This window comes from Crocuta crocuta, unplaced genomic scaffold (assembly GCF_008692635.1).
Source record: "Crocuta crocuta isolate KB4526 unplaced genomic scaffold, BGI_CrCroc_1.0 scaffold14, whole genome shotgun sequence".
Lineage (NCBI taxonomy): Eukaryota > Metazoa > Chordata > Mammalia > Carnivora > Hyaenidae > Crocuta > Crocuta crocuta.
In genome coordinates this window covers 1,965,404-1,990,170 of record NW_027530209.1, presented here as the reverse complement: position 1 = coordinate 1,990,170, position 24,767 = coordinate 1,965,404, and the positions used below count along the sequence as shown (strand labels likewise).

At 38.1% G+C, this 24,767-nt stretch overlaps 2 pseudogenes; both read left to right on the top strand.

Annotated features, from left to right (window-relative positions):
* Positions 1 to 372: 372 nt before the first annotated feature.
* Positions 373 to 13,455, top strand: LOC144232544 (large ribosomal subunit protein uL30 pseudogene; annotated as a pseudogene).
* Positions 13,456 to 14,273: 818 nt separating this feature from the next.
* Positions 14,274 to 15,161, top strand: LOC144232543 (thymidylate synthase pseudogene; annotated as a pseudogene).
* The last annotated feature ends 9,606 nt before the right edge of the window (positions 15,162 to 24,767 follow it).

Sequence of the window (24,767 nt, the reverse complement as noted above, 5' to 3'; positions counted from 1 at the left end):
TCTCCCTCTGCCCCTCCCCTGCTTGTACTCTTGTTTTTCTCTCCTTCAAAAATAAATAAACATTTAAATTTTTTTTAAAAAAGAAAAAATATAGGCCAAAGAGCTCCAGTGAAATCAGCTCTGTAATATTCCATATAGCTCAATATCTTTTAAAGATTGGGTTCATATGTCTCTACAGTCAAATGAGTAGGATATTCTGTCCTGTATAGAGAAGGCAGCAATCTGGCAACATAGGAGTTGGCAAAAACATAATCCACATGTACCCAGGTGCAGGGAAGTGCCTCAGGGACCTAGGACACAGGCTGAAGGAGATTTTGATAGGTGCTCTCCACTGCTGGGGGGTCATTACCCACACCAGTCACCTCAAACACAATGGCTCCTTACATCTCTGATGTGTTTCCACTCATCCTAGAGATCTACATCCCAAGTAAGTCCCTGGAAAGGAAATTGTGTTGTAACTTCTTCCACATCATTCTCCTTGGAATACTTCCTGCAATTTTCCAAAGCAACCTAACCATGGTGCACATTGCCTCTTTTTTATGACTTATGTTGCTAAGAAGGCACACTTCAGGGATCAAGCATATTAAATGTAATTACATGTTTCCTTTGATAGAGCAAATAGTTTATTTTTGCAAACCACCAAGCACCTCTCTATTCTAGTTTAAGATTTATTTTTTTGAATGTTTTATTTATTTTTGAGAGAGAGAGAGAAGAGAGAGAAACAGTGTGAGCAGGGGAGGGTCAGAGAGAGAGGGAGACACAGAATCTAAAGGCAGGCTCCAGGCTCTGAACTAGCTGTCAGCACAGAGCCCGATGCAGGGCTCGAACCCACAAACTCTGAGATCATGACCTGAGCCGAAGTCGGACGCTTAACTGACTGAGCCACCCAGGCGCCCCTAAGCTATTATTTCATTAGTGCTTAAAATATGCAGATTTTGTGGGAAATTATTCTGCTTTCACAGCCAACATTCTCTATGTGCAGTTCAATCAGTTGTCCACGCTGGCAGGGTTTTGTTTTTGTTTTTGTTTTTCTACATATGTAACATGTTTCTTGGACATGTAAAAGTGATACATATGTACCACAGAACATTTGAAAACTACAGAAAAGAGAAAGGGATAAAAAGTGCTTATAATCCCTTTGCCCAGAGATACTAAATTTTGACATTTTGATATATTTCTTACTTTAATTGCCTATCATTTTACAAGGTTTCATCTACATTCTTTAGAGCAATCGTGGTTTCCAAAACCTCTCTTGTCGGCTCTCCAATTTATATCAGGAAACTAATACATTTTCCTTGGCTGAAGCAGACTAAGGAGTTGAAGCATCACGAGTGAGAGGCAAGAGAGAAAATAGAGCTCAGAATCTTTGTTTCAGTTATGAACTTATTACAGCAAAGAATTAAATGGCCCCCTTCAAAGTCATTCCCAGAAGCCTCTCCTCTCATGACTTCATTTCCTGATTCTTATCTTAGAAAAGAGAAGACTTATGAGAGTTAACTCTTAATACTATTATCAAAGTCAGCACAATTCCTTTTTATCTTGCATTTGAATAAAATGCCACCTCTCTTTCTATTGTGCGGAGCCAGGCTTCCCCTCGTTGCTTTCCCTGGTTCTGAGCCCTCTGGGTTTCCTCTCCTCGCCACTTAAATCTGCTCCTACACTACTGACTACTTACATCAGCCTTGGGCAGCCCAGGAGACATGAAGTAACACGGATTGATGCTTGTCAAAAGAATAACTTAATACAACATATTCTCAAGATAGAGACTAATCTGAACTATGGAAAAAACTACAGATTTTTAAAGTGTAACTCTAACACAGTTATAAACACAGTAAAATAGCATCTATGAGATCCTGCTAAAACCACCTGAATAAACAGAACAATGTGCGTTGAGCGTAATTAGAGTTATATGTGAATAAAAGGTCTAGCAGTAGCATCTATGTTTTATGGAATCCATGTTTTCAAGATACATTAAAAAAACAGGCTGTGTAAGAAATATCACGGTAAATGTTACCATATTCAGCAAGCTCATCTGGTTTTAAACTTAATGACTTACCCAGTGATGTGTTGGTGGCGAGCTTCCCATGGTTTGAAAAATCGGAGCATTGGATCAATTTTCAACTGCCAATGGGCATAGGCATCAACAATTGCCGATTGAATCATAACAAATAGTCTGCCAAAAAATAAAAAAATATGAACCAACATTTTGTAATTGGTTATTTGTAAAAAATGAAAAACAAAACAAAAACTATATGTATATTTTTTTAAGTAAGTATCTTTTAATAAAAATTTGGCCTAAATCTGTCTTATTTTAAGAACTCTATAGTAGATTATAGTGATTATTTGATGTTTTTATCTTATACTAGGAACAAATCAAAAGTTGCCAATCCTACATCGGTCTCATTTTTATTTCTTTTTTTTTTAATTTTTAAAGTATTTATTTATTCTTGAGAGAGAGTGACAGAGCGTGAATTGGGGAGGGGCAGAGAGAGAGACACAGAATCCAAAGCAGGCTCCAGGCTCTAAGCTGTGAGCACAGAACCCGATGCAGGGCTCTAACTCATGAACCATGAAATCATGACCTGAGTTGAAATTGGACACTTAACCAACTGAGCCACCCAGGAGCCCCTCTTTTTTTTATCCAGAAAATTATCTGCTCTATAAATCCCAAGGTCTGGGAACCCTTAGACTGTCCGACTTCCATTAACTTCTCTGAATTCTCATACTACACCATTGTATATATTTAGATATTAAGTTTAATAAGGATATAACTTTAATTCTTCTATAAAAACCAATACTATTAGTCTTAACACTCCTTACAAGTTGTTTGCTAAATGATCAACAGGGGGTACACGAAAGATGCTCAACATCACTAATCATCAGGGAAATGCAAATTAAAACCACAATAAATATCAGTCATACCTGTTAGGATGGCTGTCAAAATAAGAAATATGTGCTGACAAAAATGTGGAGGAAAGGAAACCTTTGTACTGTCAGTGGGAATGTACCTGGTGCAGCCATTACGGAAAATAGTATAGAGTTTCCTTCCTCAAGAAATTAAAAAATAGAACCACCTATGACCCAAAAGCCTTACTTCTGGGTTATATATCCAAAAGAAATGCAATCACTATCTTGAAGAGATATCTGCACTCCCAGGTCCATTCCAGCATTATTCTCAATAGCTAAGATAAAAAAAACAATCTAGTTGTACATCACTAGATGAATGGATAAAGAAGCTGTGATATGTGTCTGTGCACACACGCATACACACACACACACACCACAGAATATTATTCGGCCAGGAAGAAGGAAATTCTGACATTTGCAACAATGTGGATGAAACTGAAGGACATTATGCTTAGTGAGATAAGTCAGACAGGGAAAGATACATATGATATGATCTCACTTATTGCTTTTTTTTTTAATGTTTTATTTATTTCTGAGAGAGAGAGAGACAGAGACAGTATGAGGAGGGGAGGGTCAGTGAGAGAGAGAGGCACAGAATCCAAAGCAGGCTCCAGGCTCTGAGCTAGCTGTCAGCTAAGAGCCCGATGTGGGGCTCGAACCCATGAACTGTGAGATCATTACCTGAGCCAAAGTTGACATTTAACTGACTGAGATACCCAGGTGCCCCAATATGATCTCACTTATATGTGGAATCTAAAAGTTAAAAAAAGCCAAGCTCATAGAAACAGAGAATAGAATGGTAATTACGAGGGGTTGGAGTGTGGGGGGAATACGCTGGTCAAAGGGTACAAGACTTTAGTTACAAGATGACTAAGTTCTGGGGATCTAATGCACAGCTTGGTAACTATAGTTAATGATCATTGTGTTGTATACTTGGGATATGCTAAAAGTAAATCCTAAGCGTTCTCACCACACATACACATACACAAAAGGTAACTATGTGAGATGATGGATACATTAATTAACCTGATTATGGTAATCATTTCACAAATTATATGTACATCAAATCATCACATTGTATACTTTAAATATATATGACAATTTTGTCAATTATTCCTCAATAAACCTAGAAAAATAGAGCCGTTTCCTTTCATAGTTAGTCATGATTTTTATCCTGCAATCTGCCTTATCCCACTAATTTGTTTAAGAGACTAACTGGATTAAAATTGGCTTTTAAACTAGTTTGTTAATTTTTTTTTAAGTTCAGAGACCACATCTCTGAAAGGTAACACATCCAGTGGTATATACAGCAGACTACAAAGTACATTAATTTAATCTTATGCTATTAATTGAGCATTATTACATTTTAGAAGACAGGACTCTGAAAGATTAAATAATTTCTGAGGTTCACTATGGCTTCCCTGAGATGATTCTCACACCTCCATCACACATGTATAAGCTCCTATCAATTTAAACATTTTTTATCCATCCCACTGTGCCTAATTTTTACATAATGGATTCAAATTATAATACAGAGGAATTATTTCCATGTTCCATAAAATATTCATTTTGAAACAAAAAATTGCCTTTTGTTTCTATTGATATATTGTTTTAATTTGTTTTTGAGTTCTCTTTGACTTCAAAATTGGCCTTTACCTTGTGGTTCATTTATCCACAATATATGTTCAACAAAATATTTTTCAGGATAATTAAAATTGTTATAATGCAATGCATCTTCTGATTCATAAGCAATATAAACTTAAAGAACTTACTCCCTTTTTAATAGCTTTTGAATACCAAAATATTGCAAATAACTACAACTGGGGCTTGCATACATTTTATCCCATTAACTCTGGTGTATTTTTATAGTCTTATAATCTAAATCAGGCTCTTTTCAAGTTGGTGAAAGACAGTTTTTCTTTTCTTTATGAAATGATCCCTTCTTCCAATTGCAAAATGACCTCTTGCATAATGAAGCCTGCTAGGGCTTCTCTCCCCCTCCTCCCCACTCTTGATTACTCTTTCCCACTCCTCCAACATCCATTCCTACTACTCTACATCCAAAATACATCCCGGATCTATCCTTTCCTTTCCATCTCCAAAGCTACCACCCTGACCTAAGGAATATCATCACTCACTTGCATTAATGTTCAGGCTTCCAAACTGGTCTCATCCATTTCCAGGCAATTCTTCACAGTGAACCTAGAGTGATCTTATTGTGATATTGTAATCCTAGCTTTCCTTTGTTTGAACATCTACAGTGGTTTCCCGCTATGCTCTTCACCATATGTCATGCCCTTCAATGTCCTCAAGTCTCCATGCTACTACCATGGCTTCTGGTCTCCTCCTCCTTTCCCTCTACGCTCCAACCCACCAATGCCCTGAACTTTTGGCTCCTCCACTCCAGCAAGCTAATTCCTCAGCACCTTTGCTCATGCTGTTCCTTATGTCTGTAAAGCTCTTCCTCTGGATCTTTATTGGGACTGGCTTTTTCTCGTCATTCAGAGCTCAACGTCTTCAGAAAGGCCTTTTTTAGAAATATTCCCACCCTGCCCCTTTGTAAAAAAGTATGTTTTATTTTCTTACAGCCTTTCCTTTATCACTATCTGCAATTATTTTGCTTCTTGATTTGTTTATTGGCTTCCTAATGGTTTCTCCCTCTAAGAGAATCAAAGTCCTATGAAAGCAGAGCCTTGTCTGCCTTATTCACCATTTTACCTTTCTCTAGTGCCTAAAATAGAGCCTTATTGGGGCACCTGGGTGGCTCAGTCGGTTAAGCATCTGACTGCAGGTCAGGTCATGATCTCACGGTTCGTGGGTTCAAGCCCCACATTGGGCTCTGTGCTGACAGCCAGCTCAGAGCCTGGAGCCCATTTCAGATTCTGTAACTCTCTCTCTCTCTCTCTCTCTCTCTCTCTCTCTGACTCTCCCCTGCTCATGCTCTCTCTCTCTCTCAGAAATAAATAAAACATTAAGAAAAAAAAATTTTTTTTTAAATAGAGCCTTATTATGACTTTCATGGGTCAGAGGCACTTTTGCCTTCCTGGGCTTTTTTCTCCATAAAAAATACTAAAAATGAAAGAAAAAGAACTATACTCCAAAAGTTATAAAACACTGATGAAAGAAATTGAAGATAAAATGAACAAAGGGAAAGATATTCCATGCTCATGGACTGGAAGAACCAACAGTGTTAAAATGTCCACACCACCCAAAGCAATCTATACATTCAATGCAATCCCTATTAAAGTACCAACAACATATTTCACAAAATTAGAACAAACAGTTCTAAAATTTATATGGAACCTCTAAAGACCCCAAATAGCCAAAGTAATCTTTAAAAAGAACAAAGCTGAGGGATGCCTGACTAGCTTAGTGGTTGAACATCACACTCTTCATTTCACCGTTCGTGAGATCAAGCCTGCATCAGGCTCTGTGTTCACAGCACAGAGCCTGCTTCAGGTTTTCTCTCTCCCTTTCTTTCTGCCCCTCTCTCTCTCACAATCTTAGATTTTAAGATATACTACAAAGCTGTAATAATTGAAACTGTATGGTACTGGCATAAAAATAGACACACAGATCAAGAGAACAGGAGATTCCAGAAACAAACTCACACTTATATGGTCAGTTAATCTATGACAAAGGATACAATTATATACAATGGGGAAAAGACAGTCTCTTCAACAAATGGTGCTGACAAAATGGGACAGCTACGTGCAAAAGAATGAAACTGGACCACTTTCTTACACTACACACAAAAATAAACTAAAATGGATTGAAGATTTAAATGTGAAACCTGTAAATATACAATTCCAAGAAGAAAGCATATGTAGTCATTTGTTTCCCCTCAGGTACACAAACATTTTTTATAGATATGTCTTCCCAAGCAAGGAAAACAAGCAAAATTAAATTATTGATTACACCAAAATAAAAAGGTTTTGCACAGCAAAGGAAACCATAAATGAAACAAAGAGGCAACCTACTGATTGAGAGAAGATATTTGTAAATTATATATGTGATAAGGGGTTACTATTCAAAATATATAAACAACTTCTACAATTCTGCAGAAAAAAAAAAAAAAAACCCCACAAAGAATTCAATTAAAAACAGGCACACAACCTAAAGAGACATTTTTCCAAATAAGACTTACAACAGAGTCATAAAACATGAAAATACGCTCAACATCACTAATCATCAGAGAAATGCCAATTAAAACCATATTGAGAGGTGCCTTGGTGACTCAGTCAGTTGGGTGGCCAACTTCAGCTCAGGTCATGATCTCACGGTTTGTGGGTTCGAGCCCCACTTCGGGCTCTGTGCTGACAGCTCATAGCCTGTAGCCTGTTTCAGATTCTGTGTCTCCCTTTCTCTCTGACCCTCCCCTGCTCATGCTGTCTCTCTCTCTCTCTCAGAAATAAATAAAATGTTAAGGGGCGCCTGGGTGGCTCAGTGGGTTAAGCGTCTGACTTCGGCTCAGGTCATGATCTCATGGTTCGTGGGTTTGAGCCCCACGTCAGGCTCTGTGCTGAAAGCCAGCTCTGAGCCTGGAGCCTGTTTCAGATTCTGTGTCTCCCTCTCTCTCTCTGACCCTACCCTGCTCACACTCTGTCTCTCTCTCTCAAAAATAAACATTAAAAACAATTTAAATAAATAAATAAAATGTTAAAAAAATTTTTTTAAAAACAATCATATTGAAATATCATCTTATACCTGCCAGAATGGCTAGTATCAAAGAGACAAAACATAACAAGTGTTGGAGAGGATGTGGAGGAAAAGGAACCCTTGTGCCCTGTTACTAGAAATGCAAATTGGTGTAGCCATGACGGAAAACAACGTGGATATTCCTCAAAAAAAAAAATGGGAATATCATACGATATAGTAATTCCACTACTGGGTATTTACCTAAAGAAAATAAAGGCACTAATTCAAAAAATATATGCACATTTTGAAAACAAAGAATAAAAAAATATATATGCACGCACATGTTTACTGCAGTATTATTTACCATAACATTGCAAGATATAGAAGCAACCCAAATGTTCACTGATCAAATGGATAAAGAAAATGTGGTGTGTATGTGTACACACACACACACACACACACACAGTGGAATATTACTGTCCTAAAAAACGAATGAAATCTTGCAATTTACAACAACATGTATGATCCTAGAGGGCATAATGCTAAGTGAACTAAATCAGTCACAGAAAGACAAACACCATACGCTTTCACTCATATGTGGAATTTAAGAAACAAAGCAAATGAGCAAAGGAAAAAAGAGACAAACAGTCTTAAAGAGAGGGGACAAACTGATGGTTGCCAGCGGGGAGGTGTATGGGAGAATGAGCAAAAAAGATAAAAGGAGTTAAGAGTACACCTCTCTTGATGAGCAATGAGAAATGTACCGAATTGTTGAGCCATTATAACGTCACCTGAAACTTACATTACAATGTATGTTATACTTGAATAAAAAAATAAAATTTTGAAACAGAAAGCACTAAATTGGCACGAGACAGATTAACAGGAGACAATCAGATTTAATGATGTACATGCAAGGAATCCACATAAACATGAGAGATTCTAAAGATAATCTGGCAAAATAAGATATGTATATCATCTTAACTTAAGCAGAAGAGGGTAGAGGTCTGGGACCTCAAAGGGGAGGAAAGCAATTCACAGAAAGATGAAAAAGAGTAAATGTCTGGTAAACAAATACTGGCTGGGCCTTGCAAAAACACTGGGACATAGAGAAGACTTTAATCAAACAGATCTTGCTTCACTCCTCCCTGTCTGCCATACCTAGTTCATACTATGTAATAGTCATCTATGGTGATGGCTCCCTTCCTGAAACAGGTCCTCTATCTAAATTCTTTTACGCAATTAGTGGGAAGGATAAAAAGAAAAATTTCTTGAGTCTTCTCCTTCTTAAAAATAATCAGCCTAGGGGCGCCTGGGTGGCTCAGTCAGTTAAGCGTCCAACTTTGGCTCAGGTCATGATCTCACGGTTCATGGGCTCGAGCCCTGCGTCGGGCTCTGTGCTGACAGCTTTCTCAGACCCTGGACCCTGTTTCAGATTCTGTGTCTCCCTCTCTCTCTGACCCTCCCCTGCTAATGCTGTCTCTATCTCTCTCTCAAAAATAAATAAAACATTAAAAAATTTTTTTAAATAATCAGCCTAAAATAATCCATGCCAAAGAGATCTATTTTGGGTGGCAAATTTTAAAAATATGAAAAATTGTATTTTATGATTATACTGGTATAAAGACAAATATATTAATATTATACATTAAAACTTCTTGGATGTAAAATTTAGTGTTTTCTTCCTTCTGATGGAAAAGAAATTAAAACTTCTTTGTGAGCCTTGGGCAGTGTATCTCCTAATGGAAAATTCACCCTGAGAACAGTACCCTGGGCATGATAGCTGCTCAGTTGTTGAGTGGATTAAATGGATGGAATGGAATTTAGGACAGCTGGACCCTGCCTCCCTTCCACTTAACTGGTTAATAATCATCATAAGTTCTGTATGTGTAAATTGAGAGGGTAAAATCAGTTGGGTTTCCTTTTGTTTACTCAACTCCGTGTCTAAAATTCAATGACAGTTATGGTTTGTGCCATATTATTTTGCCTTTTATTACACACATCTACTATCTTTTATTGCTTTTGTGATTGTTTGAAGTGTTAGGCTTATCTCTGTGACTAGATTATAGAGTCCTTCAGGACTGGGATTTTATTGTATTCTTCCTTATAATGTTCCCAGAGTCTATGGCACAGGACATGTGATTAATATTTCCTGGTCATTTGTCTGATTGCACTTTTAGGTTATTATATGCAAAAAATATATATAGAAAAAAGTAAACTTTAGTCAATATATAGTTGAGCACTGGCTCAAGACAGAAATGGCTTGAAAGGAGTTGATAGGTATTCTGAAGCAGGGCTCCTTGGCCTTTTTCATGTTCTGTTCTGTCCCCATTGGCACAGCAAATGGCTAAATGAATGAGGCTACTTGAAGTCAGAAGCGACTCAGACCCTACTACACCATGTAGGAGATCAGTATCTGACTGCAAGTATACTGTATTTGTGCTGTTGGGGAGGAAAAGTAATTTTATCCTCTACCTCTAGGTTCTCAGCTGAGACCTCTCTGTAATAAAAGATAGATTAAGAGGAGAAAAACAAACTGAAGTTTAATAACATGCATACCTCCGATATCCATGGGAGAGACCCAGGAAAACTGACTAATATGGCCCAAGCTACCACCATAAATACCATCTCCAATTAAAGACAAAAGAAGATGTTGACATGGGGGGTAGGGAACCAATTACTTGAGGTTATCAGGCAAAGGACAATTAACAAGGGTAAGTATTTATGCAGATTTAGGTCACTTGCTTTCTCCATTGATAAGGGTTTCTAAAAAGTAAGTCATTCTTCTTTTCCTGGTATAGAGAGGACACACCCTTACAAATGGAGAGTTACCTTTTAAGTGTAAATACCTCTTACAAAAGGGTAACTTCTGTTGTTTTTCATAAAAACAATCATCCTATAAAATACGCCTTAAGCCAAAGCGGCATAATTTGGAGGGGCAAATTCTGCTGCCTTTCAGTGGCCAAACTTCTGGAAAGCCTTCTCTGAGGTCTGCTGTAATTGCTGATGTAAAATTATTAACTAATTTTTGGCCATAGGCTAAATATGTCTCCTATTGGCTGGTGAGAGCCAATTACTAAATTAAGAGGAATTTTGCCAACCATTGTTAAAGAGAGCCATTATTAAAAATTAAATTATACAAAATTATAAATAAATTATAATAAAATAAAGGTAATAAATTGTGAAAACATTACATTTTACATTTTACTATCATGCATTCTTACATTTTATTGTTAACTATGTTTTTTAAATCATTTATGCCTACTATATGTGTATGATGGAAACATAATGGTGTGCTACTCAGGCTCTCCAAGCTCTGTGCTCAGTAATGTCAAACTGGTAGCTTGAAATTGGCCATGATGAAAGTATTTACCCCGTGGGATCGGAAACTGCTAAAAATCAGGGCTTTTTCTTTCTAAAGAGCTGAATGTTAAAGATCTATCACCACACTACTTTCCTTATCCTTCCTAAAGAGGTTCAAGAACAAGTATCCCCAAAATGTGCCACTTTGGCATATGGACAATTTTAAGCAATCAAGATTCAGCACGCTCAGAAGTAACTTTCACCTCTTTTGTACCCAAAAGAACTATAGATAGGGCCTGGCCCAGAAAGAGAGCTATTACCAATAGACAACGTTTTGATCTGAAAGACCTACCTGTATGACAGGACAAAAATCTAATTACCAAACATCTGCTCTTCTTATCACCCTGTGAATCATCCTCCTCCCCTTTGAAACCCCAGGCCCTGGGGCACCTGGGTGGCTCAGTCAGTTAAGTGTTAGGCTTAGGTCATAATCTGGCAGTTCATGGGTTCAAGCCCTGCATCAGGCTCTGTGCTGACAGCTAGCTCAGAGTCTGGAGCCTGCTTCAGATTCTGTGTCTCCCTCTCTCTCTGACCCTCCTTTGCTCATGCTGTGTGTCTCTCTCTCAGAAATAAATAAAACATTACAAAAAAATTTAAACCCCAGGCCCTTATCCCATTCCTTAGCTCAAGATGGCTTATATGCCTCAATTGTCTGGTTTGTCCTTGGGCCTCATATTCTTATGGACTGCCAATAAATATGTAATTAAATTTGTTTTCTCCTATTAATCTGTTTTACGTTAATTTGATTATCAGACCAACCAAAGAACCTAGAAAGAATCAAAATTTTTTCCTCCCAAATGCACACACACACACACACACATGCATACACACACACGCGCGCACACACACACACACATTATACACACAGCAGGTCTACACTGAGGACATTCTGAGGGCCTGTGCAAATGGACAGTCAACAAGAAATTTTAGTAAATGTAGTAGGATCTATGAAATTGGAGGGATGTACCAGGCAAATGAGGACAGGGAAAGAAGGCACTTTCAATTCAGCCTTCAATTTGGCTGTATTCTACTGCTGGTATATATCTGATTCCCACCCTGAATTCTCTACATCTCCAACCAAAACTGCTGTATTGCTATTAGGTCCTGGCAATTCTATTTGGTGACTAATTTGGTGAACTAATTTATGCGTAGTGGTTCACAGTCCTTCAATGTATTATTTCCCCTAAATAATAAATTTTCATGTCCATAAGACTCTTCCATGCTGTATCTCCTGTGAACCAGTGAGAAGAAGCGTATTTAACTTCATATAAGCTATACTGCATTTTGTCTATTGATTTCAAAATGTCTAGAAGTTTGGAGATCTTGTCATTAGGTCAATAGTAGAAAGGAGTGATTGCTCACTTCCAGTGAAATGGGACAGTGAGGAGGGGCTAGGAAGTAGTGGACCCTCACATGAGGATGGGTCTTGCTACTAACAGTAGTTATCAGGTGGGCTACTTTAATACTTACCCTCCTTAGTTGTTATCTTTGCCCGTATTTTACAGGTAAGAAAGCCAAGACTCCTAGAAATCAAATGACTTGCTGCAGATCACAAAATGTTAATTCTAAATGACTACTGTATTATAACAATTCCTTCGTAACTCAGTGGCATAAAACAGTCATGTTATTAGGTTAACAGCATATGGAGACTTGATATTTGAGAAAGGTTCAGCTGGGCTACTCTGTGTTGGGCTCTATTATGAGGTTGCTGTCAGATATCAGCTACACTGAAACTCCAAGCTGGTCTCCCTCTCTCTCCTGAGACGTTCTGATATCAAGATAACTATCTATAGCTGTTTTCCAGCTGGAACAAAGGAGGGTACAGGAGAAAAGAAAAAGAAGGTTCCTGTCATGCCAGAAACCCTTAAGGAAAAGCAAAGGAATTCTGAAATGTTGAAGATCAAGCACTGAGAAAGAAATTTGCCAAAGATGTTTCAAAAGGCGGAAGCTTCTCTGTGAGAAAGCCAAGCATCACCGCAAGTAGTATGGGCAGATGTATAAAACTGAGATCCAAATAGCTAAGATGGCAAGAAAAGTTGGCAACTTCTATGTACCTAAGAATCCAACATGGCATTAGTCATCAGCATCACAGGCATCACTGGAGGAAGCTCAAAGGTTCAAGAGGTGTCACAGCTTCTTCGCCTTTGTCAGATCTTCAGTGCCACCTTGGTTAAGCCCAACAAGGCTTCTGTTCACATGCAAAAGATTGCAAAACCATAAAGAGCAAAGGGATACCTAAACCTGAAGTTGGTGAATAAAATGATCTACAAGTGTGGTTATGGCAAAATCAACAAGAAGCGAATTGCCCTGACAGGTAAAACACCGATTGCTCAATCTCCTGGTAAATATGGCATCATCTACAAGGAGTATCTGAATCACAAGATTTGTACTGTTGGAAAACATTTCAAAGAAGCAGACAACTTCGTATGGCCCTTCAAATTACCTTCTCCACAAGTGGGGATGAAGAAAAAGACAATCCATGCTGTAGCAGGTGGAGATGCTGGCAACAGAGAAGACCAGATCTATAGGATTATTAGAAGGATGAATTAAGGAATCTACCATGATTATTTCTATAATTTAGTCAGTTTAATAAATGACTACTTTGAAACTGAAACAAACAAAAAAATATATCAACCTACCTACCTAGAGAGAGAAGGAGAGAGAAAGAGTTAGAGCTTCTCCATGTGAGCTAGTTTGGGTTTCCTCACAGCATGGCAGCCTCAGGATACTTGGATTGCTTACACAGTGATTCAGGTTTTGGCACAAGTGTTCTTGCAAGGAAGGGGAGTCACGTCACCTTTTCTGACCTAGCTTCTGAGTCACACAGTGTCACTTCCGTCATGTTCTTGGTTACAAGATAGTCATAAATCCACCCGTTTTCAACTAGAGGAGAATTTGACTACACCTCTTGATGTGAGAATGGCAAAATTCCAGAAATACATGTGGGATGACAGATGCTGTTGTGCTCATCCTTGAAAATACTGACATAGATGGTTATGTGACCAATCCAGAATCCAAAGCCTGGGCTCTGTCATGTCAAACTGCTCACTTTTTTGCACCATATACCATTCTCAAGTCTCCAGAGGCACTTGGGTGGCTCAGCTGGTAGAGTGTCCAACTTCAGCTCAGGTCATGATCTCATGGCTTGTGAGTTCGAGCCCGGTGTGGGGCTCTGTACTGAGAGCTCAGAGCCTAGAGCCTGCTTCAGATTCTATCTCTCTCTCTCTCTGTCTTCCCCTCCCCTACTTGTATTCTGTCTGTCTGTCTCTCTCTCTCAAAAATAAACATTTTAAAACATTTTTTAAAAAAGGCTCCATATGTGCACTAATGTAACTGTCCAAAGAAGCAGGCTGATCAGAAGAGAGTAAATGAGGGGAAAGAAGCACATGAAAGGGCCCACACCACCTTGCCTGTCCTCCCCAAGCTGCTCCTACAGCCCCGCAGCAGGGGGCACCCAGCCAAGGCCGGAGCACATCCTGTGCTGCAGGTTCTGGAAGGATGACCTCACCGGCTCTGCACAGCTCTGTAGACGCACTACAGCCCAAGTGAGAGAACAATTTTCTCTGCTAACAAAACGTGTATTCTTAAAGTGTGTTTTGGAGGAGTTGCTGTAGTTTTACCAAGGGATCTACAAATGCTAGGGAACTGTCTTCCAAGGGAGTGGAAACCTGGGAGGCCAGTGCATCCTAAGATTTCTTGGACAGTCTGGGCTTCTCCGACAGCAAAGGGGATTTAGGCCCAGTTTATAGCTGTCAATAGAGAAGCATTTGGAGGCAGAATACAAAGGTAAGGATTCAGATTATTCAGGTCAAGGAGTAGCACAACCGCCAAAGGTGACTGACACAGTCAAAACCCACATCATTCCTGGGTGGTTGGGATCCCAAAGATCCTCGTCTTATGGCCCTGCCTCCATATCATGCCCTTTGCCAGTCCTAGATGCTGAACAGTGAGCTGTCCTGACAGCTGTACCGGAGGTCAGGAGACCTGGGCCTAAGAGTAACTTCCACGCCGCCAGCTCCACCCTGCTCACCTACTCACATGATGCGCTGCCGAAGCCACGTAACTGCATACATACTTTCGGAGATGCACACACTTATCTGGATCACCTTGAGCCACTGAAAATGCAGCTTCAGTGAAACCAAGGCCTTTCCCCAAGCTCAAAATCCCTAAAAAAGTTGAGACAGTTGATGACTTCAAGGTTGAAGATTGAAGGATACAATCCTTACCTAAGTATTACAATGGAAATGCCTGTTTGAAGTGCTTTTAAAGGAGGGGTTTGAAGGACAGTCAGTCTTTAGGAGTTGGACTGAATGGCCAGTGAAGGCTAGGCTGCCCTAAAGGAAGAAGGAATGAAATCAAAAATCTATTGGTGAACAGCGGTTTTTACTCATTAACTTGTAAGGATGTTGCCACGCAAACATAACCTTGCTGGTTCTCTCAGTAACAAAAGGCCTTGAGTTTGGTTAACTTGCCAAGGATGTGTGAAAATGCTGAGGGTGGGAATAAAGTCAGGAGAGTGAAGATTTCTAGATGCTTAGAAATGTGTACGCGCATTTCAATCCCACATTTTTATGAAGTTCAGTGAATTTCAAGAATTACGTATAAGCTATTTCCCTAAATGTGAGCAAGTTGGGTAACAACACCAACAGTCATAACAATGCACAGTTATGGTTATAAACATTTAAAGTTGTATTTGCTTTATATATTGCTATAATAAAGGAGTGTTCTGCAAAAAAAAAAAAAGTAAATGATTCACATGGGTTAGTTTTTAGTATTAAATTTTAATTACTCTTCCCTGAAGAACTGGTAAAAACTTGGTCTAATATGGAAAAGATAATAATAGTTTCCTTTTGTTTGTTTCCTTTATGGATTTTCCTTCTATGGATCTTCAGTGAGTCTTACCTAACATCATTCTGCACGGAAATATTGTTACATATATTCTATGAAACTATTCCTCATATTCCCGTGATTTCACTGTTTGCAGAAGATTCTTAGTTTTTCCAATGCACTTGTGGTCAAGGTTCACCTTTAGTACTATAAAGAAGGTATGTCTTCCCCAGAAAACACTTTGCAAAATGCCTACTACTAGTATTTATTGATGGAGAATTGAATCTTTCTCTATTTGCCTGTCCATCTGTTTTGGTTCCCTAGGTCTGTGTTCTATGACTTAATTTGACACTTTTGTTCTTCCTCTTTGCAAAGGGGAGGTTTTATAGTATGTGTTTTATTGGGTAAAGTAACTTCCTGATGAGAACCCCAAAAGAACAAGAACCTTACTCAGCAAAAATGCAGATGTCCGGTCATCTCCTGCTAATACCACAGACACCCCACCGACAACCACACATCATGCACTGTAGCTAAATGGCAGCTTAATAACTTCTTGCCCAAAGATATGTGAGACACAGAAGGCTGGTACCTTGTCTTAGAACATTTAGAATATCAGACCAGGTACTGGAAGAGAAACTTGGGCATAGGAGAAACGCACAAGAATGAAAGAATAATATTGGCCAGTTACCAGAATAGAGACACTGTTAGGTAAAAGGAGGGGCTACAATTCACAAAACGACGTGGGAGCTCAAAGGTAATCCCAGTCTCATTCACCATGAGTAGGACCCAATGCCTGTACCAGTAGAACAGCAAAGGAGAAAAAAGATTAAGACATTGAAACTAACTACTTAGAAGAGAACAAACCTGGGTTTTGAATCTCAATTCCACCCCTATCTGCCTAGAACGATTAATTTTTATGGGCCATGTTTATCATGTCAAAAACATAGGTAAAAATAACTATCCTTTTATCATTGCTTTCAGGACTACTGTGTCTGGCAATATTTGGAACATAATCAGCATTTCTTCTTCCTTCTCCTCTACCCTTCCTCTGCCTTCCCTTAGGATGAATCTAAGAAATGGGTTGCAGCTGAGTCTATGATGTGGGATTAATGAGCTCTGCTAAGAGACACTGGGCAGGCAGGGTAGGGGCTGACATATTCCACCATTACAGGCGGGGAGACTGAGAAACATTGCCAATAACAGCTGCTGAAAGTGGAAGTTGGACGGCACACATACATTTTTTAACAGAGACAGTGCCAAAATTATGTCAAGATACGTGCAAAGATGACAAGACATTGTGGCATTGATTTTAATACAGTGCTTACAAACTGGAAGCACTTTATGTGTGTCTTAATAAGGTCCTGGTTAAAAAATCATGATCTATCCATGTGATGGAATGAAACGTATCCTTTAAGAAGAATAACGTAAAACTGTATGTGTTAATGGAAATATCTCCAAGATACGTTGTTAAATCAACAAGTAACCTGCCAACAGAACGTGGTTTCAGTCTGAGTGTTTGTGTGGATGATATGTTTATGTAAGGATATATGATGATGTATGCATGGAAAATACTGGAAGCATACACAAAACTGTCAATGGGGGACGATATTGTGGAATGGAGTAGGAATGAAGCATGTGCAGAGAGGAAGGCTTTTTACTTAAATTTCTTCAATCTATTCATTGATTTTTTAAACATTTATAAATATGTATGTCTTTTGCAATGAAAATAAAATAAATTGAAATGTTCATCAAAAAGCTACTTAGCAGAGAGAGAGAGAGAGAGAGAGCAAAAAAAAAAATGCCCCAGGATATCAAGAGATGGTTAAGAAATTAAAATTCCCCTTGGGCTTTTTATGCTCAATATTTGCAGCAGAGCGTCCCTAGGACATGATAAATAATCGTGCTGAACACAAGCAGAAAATAGGATAATGAAAATCATGTACCTGACCTAAAGGACTCCACAGGTAGGATATTTAGAGAAAATGTCTAGATGTTTGTTCATACTCATTTTAGGGGTTCAGTCCTGGCTGCCCATTAGAATCATCTGGTGAGTTTTAAAATCTCTCAAAACCCAATGGCAAAGATGCTGACTCAATTGGTCTGGGGAGGGGCAAACATGAGTATGTTTTTAAAGAACCCTAGACATTTCTTCTGTAGTCAGGATAGAAAACCACCCATCTAAGAATGCTTTTTACTCTCAGGATAATAAAAACACAATCCTCCACCATCTACTATACGCCCGGTTCTGTGCTAGGCATAAGCTATACAAATATGAAGTGATTTAAAAAGCATTTAGGAATGGGCTAAGGAACTGAATTTTTCCAAAGAAGACATACAGATGGCCAACAGACACATGAAAAGACTCTCAGCATCACTAATCATCAGAGAAATGCAAATCAACCACAGTGAACTATCCCCTCACATCTGTTAGCATGGCTAGTTTCAAAAAGATAAGAGATACTGAGGACCAAGTGTTTGCAAAGATACGGAGAAAAGAGATCCCTTGTGCACTGTTGGTGGGAATGTAAACTGGTGTAGAAAACATTTTGGATGTTTCTCAAAAAAAAAAAAATGGAGCTACCATATGATCCAGCAGTTCCACTTTTGGGTATATTTCCAAAGAAAATGAAATTACTATCTCAAATCAGCATTCCCATGTTTATTTCCAGCATTATTCACAACAGTCAATATGTGGAAACAACCCAAGTGTCTATCGGTGGATGAATAAAGTGTGGTATACATATACAATGGAATATTATTTAGTCATGATAAAGAAAGAAATCCTGCTATTTGCAACAACATAGATAGAACTTGATGGCATTATGCTAAGCGAAATCAGTCAGACAAAGAAAGACAAACACTGTATGGTCTCACTTATATACGGAATCTAAAAATGCTTGTCATAGAAGCAGAGAGTGGTTACCAGGAACTAGGGGGTGGGGAAAATGGAGAGATGTTGGTCAAAGGGTATAAACTTCCAGTTCTAAGATGAATAAGTTCTGGGGAGCTAATGTACAGCATGATGATTATAGCTAACACTATTGTATTACATACTTGCAAGTTACTAAGACAGAAAGTCTTAATGTTCTCACACACGCACAAAATGGTAATTACGTGACATAACTGAAAGTATCAGCTAATGCTATGGTGGTAATCATTTGGCCATAGCTGTATTAAATCAACAGGCTGTGTACACCTCAAATTTACATAATGTTATGTTAATTACATCTCAGTAAAACTGGGTAAAAATCAATCAATCAATCAATCAATCAAAGGACCACCCCTCTAAAAGTATTTAGGGCAAGTAAAGGGATATTTGGATTTGGTACAATTTAATTTTTCTGTAACTGTGCAATTTGTGGATGACAAATGGAAAATATTTTAAAATTAAGGGGTCACATATAAAATAATATTTTCTATTTTAATATTAGATAACTGAATAAAATAGGTTCAGTGGTATTTGTCCCAATTTAAAACAAACTACCTTGTATGTGGCAATAAGTATTCCAAGAGGTTGCCTGGTACCTGAGCTGTCTCTTACCCCAAATGACCAGCAACACGGTCATTATTATTGGGAACTTGTTTGAAATGCAGAATCTTCAGCTTCAGGCAGACCTATGAAATCACAATCACCACCAAACAAAATCTCCAGGTGATTCCTAGGCATATTTAAGGTGAGAAGCTTTGTGTTAGTTCTTAGAAGAATTTAAAATATTTTAGCCTAAAATATTTATCCTTGACCAAATCCTATTTTACTAACGTTAACTACAGATTTGGTTATCCTAAAATTGAATGACTTGCTCTATGGAGAATCATAAATGGTATACATCCCAACCATTTCTTTAAGTCAATGACATTAATAGAACTTTTTAGCAGCTACTATATGCTGGACACAATAGATATTTTATTTTATAAATATTATTTTCACAAAAAGTCTAGAGAGGTAGGTATTTTCCCCCATTTATTGAGGAGTCAGTTGAGATCCAAAGAGATTAAAGTCTCACAGCTGATAAATGACAAAACTAAAAAAAATTTTTTTTTTAATTTTTTAACATTTATTTACTTTTGCGACAGAGAGAGAGCACAAGCTGGGGAGGGGCAGAGAGAGAGAGAGACACAGAATCTGAAACAGGCTCCAGGCTCTGAGCTGTCAGCACAGAGCCAGACGCGGGGCTCGAACCCACCAACCGTGAGATCATGACCTGAGCCAAAGTCGGGCGCCTAACCGACTGAGCCACCCAGGCGCCCCACAAAACTAAAATTTAAACTCAGTTCTGATTAGGGGCGCCTGGGTGGCTCAGTCAGTCGAGCGTCTGACTTCAGTTCAGGTCATGGTCTTGCAATTCCTGAATCCAAGCCCCACATCAGGCTCTATGCTGACAGCTCAGAGCCTGCTTTAGATTCTGTGTCTCCCTCTCTCTCTGCCCCTTCCCTGCTCGTGCTCTGTCTCTTTCTCTCAAAAATAAACATTAAAAGATATAAATAAATAAATAAAATTAGTTCTGATTAAAAACTCTTTGCTGCACTATACTCCATTGACTTTTCAACACTGATTATAACTGTGGTGCCATAGTAGAGTATTTATTATACTTTTAAAAAGTTATTAAAAATTATTTTTAAATTATTTCAAAAATTATTAAGATAATCTCTAATTAATTTAAAGTTACAGACACTACAGGACTATAGAATAAAAAGGGAGAAAGTTAGCTCCTAATCTATGAATTAGCCAATTATGTGTTAAATTTTATTACACACACACACACACACACACACATACACACACAATGTGATCTATCAGTGTATTCGGAAGCCTTGCAGTGAAAATGTTCATGCCCTGAATTGCAGCCAAGGGGAACATTTTGTTCAAACTGCAATTAAATATTAATAAAAATAGGTTTATATAAAAACAAGGATGGAGCTTTTAATATAGAAAATGTGCAAATGTATATAGACCAGCTTCTAAGTGGATCTTATCTTTCCTGAAAAAAATGCCAAAGTAGAAAATTGGTCTGAGATGAAAAAAGTCTTGTCATCATCTATCATAAGAAGATGACATTTAATCCATTTCCTTTCTTTGAAGACTGATTCAACTTCAGATGGAATTCAGTTAATAAATGCACATTAGCACAATACATCCCCAAGGCATATCTTTCTTGGTAACAACGCTTCTCCCCACTGATCTGTGTTAGTTCCTACCTTGAACTTTGGATTTGAATAATTTTTGTGGCAAACAGTTGTTGTGCTGGCCAGGTAAAGTCAGTCTTTTCTTACTGGTACTAAAAACAAGCGGTAGAAGATTATTCACTGACCACAAGTTACATACGTTCAGCATGATTGGACCTACGTGGATACACATATATCAATCAAGTCATGCCAACAATATTCAAACAGAGAACTATACCAAGGTGATACGACAAATTTAATTTAATATGAGGTCTCTAAGTCCTATCTTAGGCTATGCTTCTGTGGTTCATGCTGCATGTTGAAGAGTTGATTGAATTTGGCATTTGTATGCAACTAGTCGCCACACCTTTTTAGTTCTGTGTGTTGCTGGAAGGGCACATTAATTAAAAACTGAAGAATAAGAAAAAGTATAAAAATAATAAATAGATCTACCTGTCAAGGGAGGTTTAAGAAAAGGCCAAATGTGTGACAATTCCCATTGACTAGTAAAAACATTACTTAAGTGTGGAAGCTGTCAAAACTTCATCCAACTTTAACACTCCCATGCAAATAAACAACATAACTTAAATATCAGATCCCTGAGAAACACTTGGTTTTCCGTTTTAAAAAAGAGGAGGGTGAAATTAATGAAAAACTGATGTGGGTATGCAGGTGAAATGCAGTTAAGAACAAATCTCCCAACTGAGAAAATGCTCCATGAAGCAGACAAAGAAAATAGTTTTTATTCTTGAATAAGCAGTAAGCCAGAAAGTGATACCCATCACAAGCAACCCTCTAAGAAATTGCAAGAACATAAAGAAATCTCACAGCGTGTCTGGGTGGCTTAGTCGGTTAAGCATCCAACTTCAGCTCAGGTCACGATCCCACAGTTCATGAGTTCAAGCCCCGTGACAGGCTCTGTACTGACAGCTCAGCCTGGATCCTGTTTCAGATTCTGTGTCTCCCTTTCTCTCTACCCCTATCCCATTCATGCTCTACCTCTCTATCTCTCTCTCTCTCTCAAAAATAAACAAACATTTTTAAAAAATTTTTAAAAGAAAGGAAACTCACCCTTTTATCTAGCCAAGCAGAAACAACTCATCATATACATGTTCTGAAGATAATCAATAGTTTTCAAGAAAGAGGGCTTTACAGTGCCATTTGTCTCACATATTTCATCGTGTAACTTAACCTACTAAGCGGCATAACCATCTGTGTTAAGTTTATTGGCTTTAGCCAGAAGAACAAGCTCATATATTCATGACAGGAGGTAGTAGTTTTGCAAATTGGAGTAAGGAGGCCACCAAAGTGAGGCTCCTACAGTCTCCCCTAAAACTGGGAGATAGAGACGCTACCTCTCTTGGTGTTTACGTTTCACAGAGATGACTCCAAGGCCTTTGACCTTGCTCTGTCATAAAAACGAGCAAAAGGCCTATTTAGTCTTCAAAAAGATATATGTATATATGCATTTCAAAAAGAGAAGAAAGTATGTATAAAGACAAGTTTTCTAAAGCATTTCTTAAGTTTTTATTTTAATTTCAGTTAGTTAACATACAGTGTTGTATTAGTTTCAAGTGTACACTGTAGTGTTTCAGCACTTCCATACATCACCCCGTGCTCATCACAACTGCCCTTCTTAATCCCCATCACATATTTAACTCAATCTTCTACCCTTCTCCCCTCTGGTAAATATCAGTTTGTTCTCTACAATTAAGAGTCTGTTTCTTGGTTTGCCTCTCTTTTTCCCTTTGCTCATTTGTTTCGTTTCTTAAATTCCACATACGAGTAAAATCATATGGTATTTGTCTTTCTCTGACTGATGTATTTTGCTGAGCATTATACTCTCTGGCTCCATCCAAGTCATTGCAAATGGCAAGATTTCATTCTTTTTTATGTTTGAGTAATAGTTCATTGTATACACATGCCACTTCTTTATCTATTCATCAGTAGATAGACACTTGGGCTGTTTCCATAATTTGACTATTGCAAATAATGCTACTATAAACACAGGGGTGCGTGTATCCCTTTGAAATGGTGTTTTGGGGGGCACCTGGGTGGCTCAGTCAGTTGAGCGTCTGACTTTGGCCCAGGTCATGATCTCATGGTTCATGGGTTTAAGCCCCACATCAGGCTCTGTGCTGACAGCTAGCTCAGAGTCTGGAGCCTGTCTTTGGATTCTGTATCTCCCTCTCTCTCAAAAATAAAAAACATTTAAATTAAAAAAAGAAGAAATGGTGTTTTTGTATTCTTTGGTAAATAACCAGTAGGGCTATTGCTAGATCATAAGGTAATTCTATTTTTAACTTTTTGAGGAACCTCCATACTATTTTCCAAAGTGGCTACACCAGTTTGTATTCCCATGAGCAGTGTAAGAAGTTTCCTTTTCCTCCACATCCTCGCCAACACCTGCTGTTTCCTGTACTGTTGATTTTAGACATTCTGAGAGGTGTGACAAGGCATCTCATTGTGGTTTTGATTTGAATTTCCCTGATGGTAAGTGATGATGAGCATGTGTCTGTTGGCCATATGGACATCTTCTTGGAGAAATGTCTGTTCATGTCTTCTGCCCATTTTTATCAGATTATTTGTTTGGGGATGTTGAATTTTAAAAGTTCTTTATATATTCTGGATACTAACCATTTATCAGATATGTCATTTGTAAATATCTTCTCTTATTCCATAGGTTGCCTTTTAGTTTTGCTGATTGTTTCCTTTGCTATGCAGAAGCATTTTGTTTTGATGAAGTCCCAATAGCTTATTTTTCCTTGTTTCAGGAGACCTTTCTAGAAAAAATTTGCTAAGGCTGATGTCAGAGAAGTTACCACCTGTGCTCTGAGACATTTATTGTTTCAGGTCTCACACGTAGGTCTTTCGCCCATTTTGAATTTATTTTTGTGTTTCATGTAAGAAAGTGATCTGGTGTCTTTCTTTTGCATGTTGCTGTCCAGTTTTCCCAACACCATTTGTTGAAGAGACTGTCCTTTTCCCATTGGATATTCTTTCCTGTTTTGTTGAAGATTAATTGACTATATGGTTGTAGGTTTATTTCTGGGTTTCCTCTTCCGTTCCATTGATCTACATGTCCGTTTTGTTCCAGTATCATACAGTTTTGATTACTACAGCTTCGTAATATAACTTGAATTCTGGAATTGTGATGCTTCCAGCTTTGCTTTCCTTTTTCAGGAATGCTTTGGCTACTCGGGGTCTTTTGTGGTTCCATACATATTTTAGGATGGTTTCCTCTAAGTCTGTGAAAAATGCTGTTGGTATTTTGATAAGGATTACATTAAATGTGTAGATTGTTTTGGGTAGTATAGACATTTTAACAATATTTGTTCTCCCAATCCATGAGCATGGAATGTTTTTTGATTTCTCTGTGTCATCTTGAATCTCTTTAATCTGTTTTTTATAGTTTTCAGAGTACAGGCCTTTCACTTCTTTGGTTAGGTTTATTTCTAGGTATGTTATTATTTTGAGTGCAGTTGTAAATGAGACTGTTTTCTTAATTTCTCTTTCTGCTGCTTTATTAGTGGTGTATAGAAATGCAACAGATTTGTGCACATAGATGTATCCTGTGATTTTACTGAATTCATTTATCAACTTGGTCATTTTTTGGTGGAATCTTTCAGGTTTTCTATATATAGTATCACACCATCTGCAAAAAGTAAAAGTTTTACTTCTTCCTTACCAATTTGGATGTCTTCTATTTCTTTTTGTTTTCTGATTGCTGTGACTAAGAAGGACTTCCAGTACTATGTTGATTAAAAGTGGTGAGAGTGGACATCCTTGTCTAGTTCCTGATCTCAAGGGAAAAGCTCTCGGTTTTCTCCATTAAGGATGATGTTAGGGGCGCCTGGGTGGCTTAGTCGGTT